Below are 15934 nucleotides of genomic sequence, written 5' to 3'. Positions count from 1 at the left end.
AAGGATATCTACATCATAGTGTAATATTAGTGGATTAAAGTTTGCAGAATTGACAGGGATGGGCTGAAATGAACATCTACGAGGAAGGAGAAAGAAGGTGGCTTAATCCTGATAGATGACCGCATTTTAGCCTGCCATCAAAACAAGAACAGACAGGGGCACCTGGGTGGCTCAGTCGATTAAGTGTCTGCCTTTGGCTCAGGTCATGATCCTGGGGTCCTGGGATCGAGCCCCACATCGGGCTCCCTGCTCAGCACCACGTCTGCTTCTTCCTCACCCTTTGCCCCTCCCCACCCCGCTTGTGCTCTTTCTCTGTGCCTCGTTTTCCAATAAATAAACTATTTTTTTAAAAAAAGAACAGGCAACTGAATTAAACTAGCAAAGGAAATGTAAGCCTCCAAACCTAGCAAGTGGATGATTAGAATCTGAGACAGACAACTTTCTAGCTCACCTCCCTGCAGGAATTCCAATGACGACAGTCTCCCTGTTACAGAAAAACTAAAAACCATTTGTTGCTATCACAGCGCTGGTAAGCGGGATCATGACAGCCACATCATACTAACATAGAGCTGGGATTTTCCTTTCAGCGCTGAGTCTTGAATTATTGGACATACTGATGCCAGTAATTTGTCGTAAGGTAGTGATTCTTTTTTCCCTCCTTTAACAGGCGTTAATTATCGCATTTCAGAAAATGTAAAATATAGCAGCCGTGCCTACTGTCAGGTCGGCATGAGCTATTGAGGTGTCTAAGTGTGCATATGTGAGAGCATCTGACAGTGGGTGGTTTTGGTGTTTGCTATATAAATACATTTGAATAAACGGCTTTTGAGTTAAAGTGCTTGGAATTTAACAATTTAACTGAATTGACATATGAATTCATAGGAAGGGATTGGTCCTTGGAAAGACTGCTGTGCTTTGCTGGGGCTTTGTCAGAAGTGGTTACCATAATTCAGGGTATCTGGTGAGGCTGAGGAGATGCGTAGGGCAGAAAGAGAAGAGAAAATGGGAGAGATAAAAGTGGAAATGATAACTATTTCTTCCCAACTCAACCTTGACATAGTCTTATTTGTCTCAGAGACCTATAGAAGAATATTTAGATAATGCAGTCAAGATTATCTATCATCTATCTATCATCTATCATCTATCTATTTATCTATCTATTATCTATCTATCTATCTATCTATCTATCTCTTTGGATAAATACAAAGAAATTTTTAATTGTAAAGAGTTTTTTTTTTCTTTTTAATTCTGTGAAGAAATACTGAATTCATTCACCTGCCAGGTTTGAGTTGGCCCCAAATGGATTTGGAAAGAGACTGGAGTAGAGGGCTACAATCCTATTTTCTTTTAATCAGTATAAAGCTATTAGACATAAATGCCTTCCTACTGACCCAGGGACAATAACCTCAAGGGGAAAAAAAATCACCCCAAAAAGTCTGTCCCTTGCTTTACAGCTGGGTCAGGTCCTTAATCAGTTGCGGGGTGTTTCTCTTGAAATGGCCATGAAAGCCTTTTTCCAGGAATAGTTCACCGTTCTACGGTTATGGTGAAGCAAAATATGTAAAGTTTGATGCTCCTTGAGTTCAGGAGCGAGTCTTTTAACTTCCCCTTGTTAAGTTGGAAAGATGTCGTGGTGAATAGAAACATTCTTTTCAATTCAAAAGTTCTTCACGAAGGGCGGTCTCTTTGCGGGGCTGGTTCTACACACAGCGGCTGCAGGTGACCTTTCCTAGGCTCCCATGGTGGCTTTGTCTTGATCAAAATGGTTCTATTCACAGGAGGGAAGGTCTGTGACATCATCCTGCAGAAGAAAATCCTCTAAAGAACAAGGTGGGGGGAAAAAGATACCATTCACTTTCGGGAAGGTGGGAGAAGAGGAGGAGAAAGAAGAGCAAAGAAGAGAAGCAAAGAAGACTGGGGTCGTGGAGAAAGAGGGACAAAGAGGAAGAACTATCAGAGAAGACCTGGAGACATCACGGACAGCGCAGGGAAAGGACTCTGCCACCCTCCATGGCTTCCCCAAGCACGGCCGGCAGGGGGCGCTGCCAATCCCATTTTTGCAGGTAAGGATCCTGAGAAGCCGGTGAACGCTCCCGCCCATGTTCGCGGGGTTCATAACCAACCAAGATTCCTTCTCCGGTCGACTTCACTTCGGGCTCTCTGCTCTCCCCAAGAGAGGGGAAACCTGTGTTTCATTTTGATTAATTCTCAACCATACCTTTTAAAGCAAATAACTAATGTGCCCCCTCCCTGACCTAAAGGAGAGGCTACTTTGCACTCTGGCCCTCAGATTTCCCAAAGAAACAGCACAAGCATTAGATCTCTGCTGACGGAACACATTCATCTGGTTTCCCAACAACATCAAGGTTCTTTTCAGTTTGAGAGAAGCTGGCAAAGGCAAGAGAATGATGGTGGAAATAAAACTGTTGTAATTCAATGCTGCCTCTGGGATTTATTTATTGTTGATCATGGCTGAGGCACTCTTTGTACCCTACATATGTGCGGGGCTGTGAAGGTCGGAGTGCAAATGCCAAAAGAGAGGTAGGACGGAGGGAAGCCTGATGAATAAGGAAGAGAATTCCAGAGAACAGAATCGATGGGGAGGGTTTGTAGCATCATAACAAAGAAACGAAAGTTCTCCGGGAAATTTATAGTTATATGATCTGTACCCAAGGGGGAAGTCTATAGAAAAACACTCCTTGCCCATAAAAAAGTATTAGGTGCTAATAATGGTCCCTAATGGCGCTGTGTTCCCTGACCAAGCATGACACATCATATTTTGAGGGAAGCAGGAGAGACCAGGGGAGGAGTGGGTTCTCTGCGGCCAGGGCTCCCGTCCAGTTGTGCAGGGAGTTCACTGCACCAAGACACCCAGCTAAAGGGGCGGGGGGGGGGGGGGGGGGGGGCTGGAATTCAGCGTGAGTACTGCTCACCAAGCTGTCAGTCCTGAAGAGCGCTGGGCTTTCCTGGAAGAAGGGGTGCCTTAGCCATGGGGTTGCTTCTGCCCGGGGGATGCATTTTTTTTTTTTTTTTTTTTTTTGTAATTTACGTTACAGCATAGTGTGGACTAGGGTCTGCCCTGTACTAGGGAATGCCAAGTTTGAAGATAACATTTCTCTTCTCTGTGATCTCTCACTGTGTCAGATTATTCTTCCACTTATTTTGTCCCCCAGAAATTCACCAAGGGTCAGACTCTGCCAGTTTGTAAGACTTGGGAGGTACTAATGCTCTTTAAAATGTGTGTCATAAAAGAAAAATGTTCCTTAAAAGTGGCTCAAGCACTATGTATGTGTGTGCTTGTCTATTTCAACTTTAATCATATGGATTGCAATATTTTATAGGGGCCAATCCATTTGTAAAATTAGAGCTGGTCATTGCTACCAATCTGGCTTAAGATCCGTTCTTAAGCCCTTTCTGCTTTAGAAGCTCTCCCGTGCCATTGCCCACTGGCTAGGGGCACTGAGGAGAGATTACGTTTCTTCATGCCATCGTGATTCCTTTGCATGGTCAGTTTCTTTCTCTGACTTCCTTATCCCCAAACAGTTCTACAGTATTTTGACTAAAGTGCACAGATGAATGTGTGCTCCAGAAAGCAGACAGTCGGAGTGACATGATGGCATGGGTTCGGGGCTAAGACCCCAGAAACCCAGAGAGTGGACTCGTTATTAGGCTGCATGACCTTGGGCAAACTACTCACCCCCCGTGATTATTTAAGTTAGGCCAGCACTTCATAATCGGAGATTAGCAACACTTAACATATTAACCCTGAGAAGTCCTACAGTAAAGAACACTGTTTACTAACTGGGGAATGTAACTTTCTTTCTCCCCATAACACAAATGGCCGCATACAAAGAATATTCCAGGCAGACAGAAGAATGTCCCAGAAGGCTGAGGAAAACAGAAAGAAACAAATGAACGAGGAAATAGAACTTGACCCAGTAAGTTTGGTTTAGCAGAACAGGAAGCGACACACAGCCCAGGCAGAGGGTGCTGACCTGGTAATGCAAATTTTGCAAAGCTTTGCAAGTCGTGTTATGAGTTCGGGACACTTGCCCCAGACAGGCTGCTATTGGTCATGAACATAGCCATGAACTAGAAATTATAGGGAATGGGCACTTGTCTATGTTCTCTCTCAACTACGTGGACACAGGCAAACTATTTTGCCTCTTGAATTATCAGTCTCCGCCTCTGAAATACAGGAATTTCCCTGCATACCATCCATGGCCGTGAACATCAATTAAATAAAGGCTTGTGAAAATGTTCTGTAATCCATCCTGTACCCTATCAATACAAGAGGACATAAAAAAGTAAAAAAAAAAAAAAATTCAAGGGTAAAATTCCATGAATGGTATTCTTTTCACATTTTCATTTTAATGGAACATGGAAGAATGATACGTTTAATATTTTTAATGCAATTCAATTGGTAGAAATGAATACACTAATTGAATCTGTACTATTAGATGGCATACCTAAACACTGCTTACTTCCAGAATCTAATGAAATTCGTGATCTCTGGCTGATGGCTTTCAGAATCTCTTCTCTTGACAGAGGGAGAGATTTGAAAATAATCTAAAACACCTAAGCATCTTCCCACAATCAATTTGAACACGTTTATTGGATTGTTTTAACTTAAATAAAAAGAAGTCAATCCTAAAGACTTTTTACAACAGTCAGTTAGTATAAAAGTTCCATTGTAAGCTTAAGCCTGAGGATGAAAACTTGTTTCGGTGCTAAGGGAACACAGAACTTGAACCCGAACAGAGAAAAGTTTTATAAGATCATTTAGAGACCTCAAGTTTTTTGCTGCAGCTGGAGCAAGAAGATACTTTTCTTCCAGAGGGAACAAGAGACATCTGAGAAGTGAATGAAATGTTTTAGTGTGTTTTACACATAGTCTGCCCCCTTAAAAAAAAAAAAAAAAAAAAAAAAAGACTCCCTCACTCCCTGTTAGACATGCCAAGGGCGTCTCGTTAGAAGTCCTGACTTTAGAAACAGATTTGCAAGCCAGAATGTTCCAACCCTGCAGTTGGATTGTGGGTTTTTAACCTTCACAAGTTTGGCCTTTGAGCAGAACTTGAGAAAGGAAGAAAGAAAAGAGGTAAAGAATGAAGAAGAAAAGCAAAATAAATCAAAAGCAGCTTTCTTGGTAACACTGACATCTCCAAGGCCACGTGCGAAAGGACTGGGGCTCTAATGATATCAATTAGGCCCGACCCACTGGGACACTGGAAATATATTGTACCCACGGAGTCTGCTCAAGTCCATATGTAAAAGGTCATTAGCTGGGTACAGAATATTGCAAATTATCGGCTGAGGGTGCTTCCCTGCGCTCAATACTGTCAACATTCTGAAATAAATTGTAACCAGTAATGCTTTCACATTGACAAGCTAATTCCACTTAGATTTTCCTTCCTAAATCAAGGAAATTAATATTTTTAAAAAATATCATTGCATGTTGGGTATCGATTTCTGTCTCTTTCCCTTTCTTTCTCTCCCTCTCTCTCACACACACATGCACTGAGACGCTCACACAGAGAAAGGCAACTGCCGGATTTTTCCAGCTTGGTTTCCCAGTTGGGAGAGTGGTAGCAGGATAGGTGACTTCTCCACTGGAATGAGGATTCCCCAAAACATTTTCTTCCTTGGCTGATCTTCCTGTATCTCTTTCAAGACATGGTGGGGATCTTCACAGCAGTGGGCTGCATTTGCTCGTGCAGAAACCGTAAGCTACTTAATAAAGGCTCAAACTTCCATATTTGTGTGGGAATATTTTGGCAGCCCTTCCAGGAGATGTCAGCTCTCCGAGGGCTGTGTTTCAGATGCGGTGACCCCCTGAAGGCATTCTCACAGGCTGACAACCAGTGGCTCCTGCTGCCACGCTCCCTCTGACAGCAGGCCCCCCTCCGAAGCTGCAGAGACTCCCGGGTCCTCACACAGCAACTTTGCCAACTCAGGCAAACAAAACAGAATCCCGTCACATGAAAGTAACTTGAGTTGTGGTCCAACTGCATCTTCAATGTTTGGCAAAATGCCGAATTATCCAAGAAGGGGACTTCCCCTGCTAAGATCACATCTCACTACTGCACCTAACCAAAGGGGGCTCAGAAGACTGGCTTGGGGCAAATCTTTCCTGCTTCCCGGGACTCTGTTTCTTGTCCAGTGAAAGAAGGTGCTAAGACCAGATGGATCTGAGGGGCGCCTGGGTGGCTCAGGCGGTTAAGTGTCCAACTCTTGGTTTCGGTCAGGTCGTGATCTCAGGGTTGCAAGAACAGGCCCAATGTTGGCTCCATGCTCAGCATGGAGTCTGCTTGAGATTCTCTGTCTCTCCCTCTGTCCCTCCTCCTGCTTGCAGGCACTATTTCTCTCTCTCTTTCTAAAATAAATAAATAAATAAGTAGAATCTTATTAAAAAAATGACCAGATGGATCTTGCAACCCTTCTCGGCATTCATTTTAACTGACCATATGAATTTGTTTTTAGTGTTTGTTGTTGTTGTTGTTTATCTTACACTTTGGGATAATAAAAATTTTGCGAGTGCATTGAAAGGGATGAATGAAAAAGTGTGTATTTGTTATCATCAAAAAGACAAGAGTTAACAAATGCTGGCATGGATGTGGAAAATAGGGAGCCTTCTTGCACTGTTGGTGGGAATGTAAATTGGAGCAGCCACAGTGGAAAACAGTATGGAGGTTCCTCAAAAAACTAGAAGTAGAACTACCATATGATCCAGCAATTCCACTTCTGGGTATATATATGAAGGAAATAAAATCATTATATTGAAGAGATATCTGCCTCCCCATGTTCACTGCAGCATTATTTATAATAGTCAAGAAATGGGAACAGCCTGAGTCCATCAATGGATAAACACATAAAGAAATTATGGTATATGTAGATGTATAAACTATATTTATATATGTATGAATACTATCCAATCATAAAAAGAAGGAAGTGTTGCCATTTGTGGCAACAAGGACGGACCTCTTGAGGGGATGATGCCAGCTCAGACAGAGAAAGACCATGGCTATATCTCACTTACTGGAATCTTAAAAAGCAAAACAAAACAAAACATCAAACTCATTGAACTAGAGATCAGATCTGTGGTTATCAGAGGTGGGGGCTGGGGGAATTGGGAGAAGGTGATCGAAAGGTACAAATTTCTTGCGTAAGATAAATGAGTTGTGGAGACACAAGGTACAACATGATGACTATAGTTAACACTACTGTATGGTACATTTGAAAGTTGTTAAGAGAGATCTTAAATGTTCTCCTCACAAGGAAAAACAACTGTAACCGTGTGAGGTGATGGCTGTTAACCTTATTGCGGTGATCATTTTGCAATGTATATACATATCCAATCACTGTGTTGTACACCTGAAACTGACACAATAATCAATTATACCTCAGTAAAACTGGAAAAAAGTGCCTGTTTAAGAAAATAAGTTTTCTGCAAATGGAAATGTAAGAGGGGAAAACCTTGATCATATTATTTACTCACCTTGTGGAACCGTGTCACTATTTGTAGAATTATTCACTCTCCAGACATGTCTTTCTGCATTCACAAGGCAAGCACACTCATCCCTTGGCTCTTGTCTTTTGTTGTGTTAGTCTCTCTTTTTCTCAGGACTTTCTGTGTTTTAGCATAACCTGGGAACTCTATTAGTTCTGGGCAACCAGAAAGGTTGGTGACACCACACCCAAGCTATTGTTCCCTGCTCCAGGTCACTATAAGATAAGTTTCATTCCAGAGTCTTCTGACAGACATTGCCACAGGAGCATATTTTAATTAAAAGTTAAACTTTTCATGTGGTGCAAAACTTTTACTCATGAGGGTTGCAAAAAACAACATAAAACCACAAGATTTTCTCAAAGATGGTTGTTTGTTAACACCACCGTATACAGCCTGCAAAGATTCCTCTTAGCTTCTTGTCTGTAGACTTCAGAACTAAGGGCCCCTCTGGGCTGAGGAGTCCAGTGTCCTGGCAATGTTCAATGGTACCATTAATCTAAAATAGAAAGCTCCAGGGGGGTACTTCAGAATGATCACTCACCAAAACCCCACCCTCAGAGGGAGCTTGGGTCTTTTCCAGAATGACCAACATCCACCCATGGAGAAAGGAGGCAGTGGCATCTATGGTGTGAGAAGAGGAAAACCAAGTGACTCTTTCATTCTCAAATCTCTAGTCTGAATGGTGTTTATAGTATTTATATTTATTATCAGGTCTTTAGCTATACTGTGAGTTCATTTTCCCTTCTCTTTCTGCTGTATTTCTGTTGTTCTGACCCAAACTTTCTGGTTAGATAGAAAAACGTTACAATCTTGGATTCAGAGGATTTGGCATGAGCTGGCTGACATGTGTCCTCAGTCTGGCCCTTTGAACAAGACCCTGAATTGCTCATGACTTCTAGTGCTTCAGCACTAACAGGGTCCATAAGATTGATTCCATGAGGCTGCTGTGTTTGCTGAAAAGGTACATGTGTCATGGACCACAGCACCTGAGGAAGAGTAAATGCCCCAAAAGTATTCACTGAGACCAAATCCTCCTTGAGATCTCTTCCTATCCCTCCACTTCTCTGGCAACTCCTTTTTCTGACCCATTATTGGCTTTTCCTCTTAGTTAACCAAAATTCTAGTAAGGGAACATCATGTTGAGGGTTTCTGAAATGTGGAAGACACAGAGATTATTGCCAGTGTATGGGATTAAAATATAAAGATTCCAGCCTCTTGTGCCAAGGTGGGAAGAGAAGAGCAGAGCTCCCATCCTTGTAGTAGAGGTCAGACAAGGAAGTGAAGACATTGAGCTCTGGAGAAACCTATCTGCATTTGACTCCCTGCTCTGTAACTTTTTTTTTTTAAAAGATTTTATTTATTTATCTGAGAGAGAGACTGTGCATGCATGAGAGAGAGCACAATCGGGGGGGGGGGTGCAGAGGGAGAGGGAGAGGGCCAGAAAGAGAGGGAGAAGCAGACTCCCCACTGAGCAGGGAACCTGACTCCAGGCTCCATCCCAGAACCCTGGGATCATGACCTGAGCTGAAGGCAGATACTTAACCGACTGAGCCACCCAGGCGCCCCTGCTCTGTAACTTCTTAACTGCATGCTTGAAGGCTTCATACTGACACTTTGTGCTTTCGCTTCCTCTCTGCAAGAGGGTGGCAATTACCTTAGCTAACTCCGGGAGGTGTGGTGATGATACACATATTATTTAAATGCATTCGTGGATAAAATCCTGGTGACAGTGAGTGCTCAGAAAGCTCAGTGGGTTCAGCTAGCATGACTCCCAAAGCCTTCCCAGGACCTCAAGTGACGAGTGGTCTCTCCCTCTGGCTCTGCCCTCTGCATGCAGACCCCATCGGTAGTGCTCTATCTCAGGCCCTTCTCTAGCGTCTCTGCTCTCAGCTCTCACAGAGAGTCAATGACTTAGTGAATTATAACGGGAACTCATTAAAATATAATATGCTTGGGTTTTGTTGATTATGTGCTTAACCTGGGCTCTGGATTTTTACTGTTTATCACTTAAAAACCTGGTAAATAGAATAATTACAACATTTGCGATTTGTGTACTTAACTCTAGTGATTTATTTTAGCATTTAAGTTTTTTTTCCCTCAATCAATAGAGTAATTACCTTGACTATGCTAAAACGTAAGGTCTTCTGGTTAGTGAATGTGTGCATTTGTAACTCTCCCTGCGGTATTTTTACTGCTATTGTAGTTAGCTTATTTAACTCCCAGCTGAGTATAGAGGACTCTTTAGAGATAGGGACGTAAAACAGGGATACTATTTTGGGATTTGGGGGTTAAATCCAGGGAAACACCTAGAATACCATAGTTATTGTGGGTCTAACCTTTCCTTGACATATGTATAGATACTTTTAAAGCTCAGTCCTTAGGGCAGGAATTTTAGCATTCAGCAATATGCGATTGGGGGAGGGGAGGGCAGAGGGCTAGAGAGAGAGAATCTTAAGCAGGCTCCATGCCCAGCTTGGAGCCTGACCTGGGGCTCGATGTCATGACCCTGAGATCATGACCTGAGCTGGAATCTAGAGTCAGATGCCTAACCGACTGAGCCACCCAGGTGCCCCATCAATATTTTTTTAGCCTTAAGTTGTGTGTAGTGTTTGTGCCCATGCCTTGTTGTAAATCTCTTTATATTCTGTTTCAGTGGAATGACTAATATGACTCTCTGATGTCCTCTGTTCCTTCTTACCCTACACTAGTTTAATTTCAGTATTTTTGCTTATGCGCCAAGTCCATTTAACTGCAACTGGGAATTCCATTCAGAAATCATGGTGTGGGCTCAGATTTAGCACAGGCACGAGCAGCCTCCTCATGTGCTCCCTCCCCAGCCTCTCCTCTCTGTCCATGGTCTCCCAGGTTGGATGGCTTTTGAATCAAAGAAGAAAGAAGAAGAATCAAAGATCCGTCCTTCTTTCACTAGTCTCTTAACAATTTCTAAGCTTTCATCCTCCAACACGTCCCAGAATGTCTCAAAAAATTCAGACAAAATATTTTTATGGAAATGAAAAAGCATATTCCAAGGAGTAAGAAGTAGAATAAATTTGCCATCCACAGGCAAGGATGACAGGCCTGAGAGAAACAAAAAAAAAAAAATTAGAAGGAAAGAGATAAAACTGATTACAGAGAAGAGAGAGGCAGACAGAGATGATCTAATGTAGTGATAATCAGGGTGCTTATTAAAAGAGGAGCACAAATGTTTGGATGAATACACCAGACAACAACAAAAATTAGTTTAATCGTAAAGCAAAAGATGGATAACCAATGAAATAGCAAGAAGAAGGAAAAAATATGTGAGATAAAATGAGAGATTTGAAGCCAATCCTATCTTTTCAAGTAATACACTTTTTATACTCTTTGAATTCACAGAACATGCATTTTATGGTGTTTATTTGTTAATTTATGATAAAATTGGAAATGCAGTATCATCAGAGACTGACTTCTTATGACAATTCTGTAATTGAGGAAAGGTCAAGCTCTCTTACTCCTAAAATTCAGTGTATCTCCTGTCACAGAAATCTTCGTTGTTATTCAAACTGATTAAGTACAAATCTAAAAACAAAACTGTAAACAAAGCTCTTGGGTGCTTCACGAAAACTTTCCATGATGTGATCAGTACTAACCTGACCAACTTGTGCATTCACTACACACATATAGCCACTTACCATGAGATTAAACATTACCCCTCTATCCCATCCTGCACATAGTTTTTTGAGAACAAGCCCTCTATTCCATATGTCTACACCAGTGGTTCCCAACCAAGGGCTGGAGGGGACATTTTGCAATTTCTAGAGGCATTTTTGGTTGTTACAACTGGAACCTGGAGGTGGGGGATGCTTGCTACTGGCATGTAGTGGGCAGAGGCAAGGGATGTTGCTTAACATCGTGCAATGTACTGGGAAAGCCCCAAGAAAGACTTATCCAACTCAAAATGTCAGTAGGGCCAAGGTTGGGAGATTCCACCCTGCACTCCGAGCACTCAGTGTAATGATTTGCTGTGCGATTTATTTTTAATTGATTGGCAGAGGCTGAATCAGAATACCTCACTTCTCTCTCTCCCTCTCTCGCTCTTCCTCCCCCTCTCTCTGAGAATTAATACCATAAGTCATTTAACAGACTACAGGCTTAGTTTCTCAAAACACTTTCATTTGACCATCAAACTTTACTATACCAAGAAGAAATGCAAAATATACCGACAGAAATAACACTGGATTTAGGGTCTAGGTTGAATCTGACTTCACTTACTAGGGGTATAAGCATGGGAAAGGCAGGAAAACACCCTGGGTCTTAGTAATTTTCCATTGTTAACATGGTGGTATAAAATTATATTTTTTTTTATTTTAGCTCTAAGACAAGCCCTTGGGCTCAAACATTATGGCAGCATCCCCATGTTACTGGGAAACTGAGATTCAGATAAGTTAATTCAACCTCTCTAATGTGGTCTATAAAATCTACAGCAGAGGACTCAGTCTTCTCAACTGCACTCAAGACAAAACTTCAATTTATTGAAGTTTTTTTTTTGGCCTCATTATTATTGTCATTAATTTGTCTGGACATCTCAATGTGACCACAAATATCAGGCACGGATAACTTACACTCAAATGGATCACTCACTTCTCCCCCTTTTTAAATTGACAAATGACCTCACCCAGGTGTGGAGGTGAGTCAACACACACAACATGACCCGAGTCTGAAATACAGTTCTTTCATTTTCTTGGCTGCAAAATACAATTTTTCCTTCCTTACACGTTCACTTTCTGAGCTGCTTCAGAAACACATCTGTTTTCTATCTGTTGAGGGAGAAAAACATGAATGCTTTATTACGCCCTATATAATCTAATACATTACATTGCTTATGGGCTGTGTACTTTGTATTAAAAAAATGCTCTGAAGTCTCTAGAGGTAGAGAGACACAGACATATCTAGAAAAGAAAGCTTCCATGGACAAGGAGATGCCAGGGGCATCCCTCAGATCTTTGAATGGTCAGACTCAGGGGTCTAATCTACTCCTTTCAAGACTGACAAGTGATCACTTAATCCTCTAATAAATTTTATTTATAGAGGAGCACTTAAGATTCCAGGCCACCTGTACACATCTGCTTGGAAGAGCCAGTAGGGTCTGGACGGCACTCTCATTCTATAATCAGTGAGAGTGAGACAAGTCAAAGTAAGTAAAGGCTGTACTCAGGCTTTTCACAGTGTATTCTCTGGGCATGTCCAAAGCACTGTCCACTGCTGTATCAGATTTCTTTCCAGACCAGAAGACCACCATGATCAAGGCAACCTCTCCAGTACAATTACTGCCAGGAAAGAAAGCCTTCTCAATGCCCTACTTGTAACTTAATGAGATTCCAAGTACTGTTATGGTCCAGTGATAAACTTTACCTGAGTCTTTTTGTTTTTATCTTTTCGGAGAGTAAAAAGTATCCAGTGGCCAAGACCAAGTTCACATATATTCTTTACATTTTATTCACAGAAGTGGCATCTTTTCAACTATTTTCTTTTGGAACAATCTTTGGGGAAAATAGTATTCTAAGGAAGAAAACAAAAAATATATATATATATGTATATAATTGAACAGAAGATTTGAACAAACAATTTACAGAGGAGGAAAAATGAACAGGCAATAAATACATCAAATAGTCTCAAACTTAGTAATAAAGTAACATAAAATAAAAATTTAATGAGCTACATTTTTACTCCCATCAGATTGGAGAACATTAAGAAGTCTGACAATTCCAAGTGTTGGCAAGGATATGAACAAAGGAACTCTTGACAATTGCTAGTGATACATTCGACTTAAACTATTTGAAAAAGATTTAACAATATCCAGTTAAGTTAAAGATACCTATATTTTATCATCTGTCAATTTCATTCCTTAGTATATATCATGGAGAAACTCTTACACATATCTACTAGAAGACATGAAAAAGATTGTTCAGAGCAGCATTGCTTATAAAAACCACAAACTTAAAAATAGTATCACACCCATCAACAGAAGAATAGGAAAGAGCTGCGATATGTTCACAGAACAAAATCTTCTCATCCGTGGAAATGAACTAGAGTCACAGGTAGTAAAATGATTGCATCTCAGAAATAAAGTACTGAAAAATTAAAAAAGCAAATCATCCAAGAGAATATATAATATTATTTATAAACCATATTACACCATGCAAAAATCTCTTCATATTATTAATTAATCTATTAGTTTGTAATAAAAGTTTAGAGGAATGCAAAGGAATGATAGCAAAATAAGGAGAGGGTTAATTCTCATGGGGAAAGAGGACTATAAGAAGCATGTTCTTTTACCATTTGACTTATTATGTTGTAATATACAGGCAAACATAATTTTCTCTTCACTTACTGCTGCATGGTTTATATAACTTGAAACTTTTATTTATTTTATTATTGGGTATTGTTTCACAATATTTTTGCAAAAGTCACATTTCCTTTTTCCCTTTTTTCTTTCTTTTCCAGCAAACTCTGCTTTAACCTCCACTCGCCAATGTAGATTAAAAAAGCAATCTAAGTGTGCTTGGGTGTGATAACTTTCCTACTTTTAATTTTTTTTAATTTTATTTGTTTTCAAATTTTTATTTAAATTCTAGTTAGTTAACATAACTACCCTACTTTTTAAAAATGTGGCTATGAAAAATCAGGATCACAGAGAGAGTACAAAAATTAAGAAAGGAAATCAAAGAGGCACCTGGGTGGCTCAGTTGGTTAAGCTTCTGACTCTTGGTTTCAGCTCAGGTTGTGATCTCAGGGTCCTGAGATGAAGCCACCTGTTGGACTCTGTGATGAGTGTGGAGTCTGCTTGAAATTCTCGCATCTTTTCCCTCAGTCCTTCCCCCACCACAACCCACGTGTACTCTCTCTCTCAAATAAATCAATCTTAAAAAAAAAAAAAAGACATTGAGTATTTGGTTACATTAAGTTTGAGATGTCTATCAGGCATCCAAGCTGAGGAATTGAGTCAAATATTTGGTAGGAGTCTAGAGCCCAGTGATTCAGAAGAAGATCAAAATATGGGAATCATCACCTTATCAATGTCGTTTAGAACCATGGTCAGTATCAAAGGATAAAAGAAGATCGCACCAACATTTCCAGAAAAAATTCCTGAGGAGACAGGAGAGGACAGGAAGTGGAGCCCATTTGGGATGATTGGACCCCAGTAGAAAACAGCCCTCTCCCATCACAGTAGGAAGATGAGGGAGAGATTGGCCACAGCAAGACCTGTGGGTTTGGGTTTTTTTTTTAAGATTTTTAAAAATTTATTTATTTGAGAGTGAGAGATAGTGAGAGAGTGAGAATATGAGCAAGGGGGATGGTCAGAGGGAGAGGGAGAAGCAGACTTCCCACTGAGCAGGGAGCCCCACTCCGTCTCAATCCCAGGACCCTGGGATCATGACCTGAGCCAAAGGCAGATGCCCAATTGACTGAGACACCCAGGTGCCCCAGACTTGTGGGTTTTGAGGAAGGTCTTACTCAGTGGCTTCCATTTTGTCTGAAAATCACAGAATGAGTTGAGGAGGGGATGAGTTGAAGCCTTGACAAGAATGGGAACCATTTTATATTGTCTAGTCGTCTTTAAAAGTAGGGAAGTCTGTTTACTAGAACAACAGTGTAGTAAAATTGTGAGACAGAACTGTGGGCACAGAACAAAGGTGAGATTCCCACTCTGCTCTGTCTGATTCTCAAGCTGATGTCTACTTACCTTCTTCCCCTCCTCTCCTGATTGTTACTATTATGGCATGTCCATTGGCCCTTGAAAGCAGCCGCTGCTTGCTTCCTGTTCCACTTCCTCCTCCTGTTCACTGCTCTTAACTCACCACTCCGTCCCATCCACATTTCAGGACACAATCTAGCATCCTGGATAAATGACCTGGAACCTCCCAGAGCCAAGTCATGATTGTACAAGTTGGCACAGAGGATTTAAGTTGTGCAGAACTCTATCTTCAAGTGTGATGGGCTTCCAGTATTATGTTTTTGTGATCGATGCACATATTTATAAAAACAAATGTGCATGTTGTGTGTTCTATTTCCAACTGTGGATTCCCTAGAAGAAATGGACGACACTGTGGAAGGGAGGTAAGACCACATATTTCTGTGTACTGACTCAATGTGCTTCTTCCATATTTGATAGGGAGGTGATACATAATATATGTGTGTAAAGCTACACGCATATTTGCATGTTACATATGCACATGCAGATGCTCTACAGAACATGCATGTATAACATATATGTGCATACATGTCTCCTGACAAAATGTAGAAGAAGCATATTAAGTCAATATGCAAAAATATACGGTCTTACCTCCCTTCCACAGTGTATTCCATTCCCTCTAGGGAAAAGCAGCGCTCTAAAATAAAACACCTTTGTAAGGCGAGAGAGAGAGAATATTATAAACATATTTAGCA

This window comes from Ursus americanus, chromosome 28 (assembly GCF_024610735.1).
Source record: "Ursus americanus isolate L20-20 chromosome 28, mUrsAme1.1.p, whole genome shotgun sequence".
NCBI lineage: Eukaryota > Metazoa > Chordata > Mammalia > Carnivora > Ursidae > Ursus > Ursus americanus.
Note: the sequence above shows the minus strand (reverse complement) of the source record.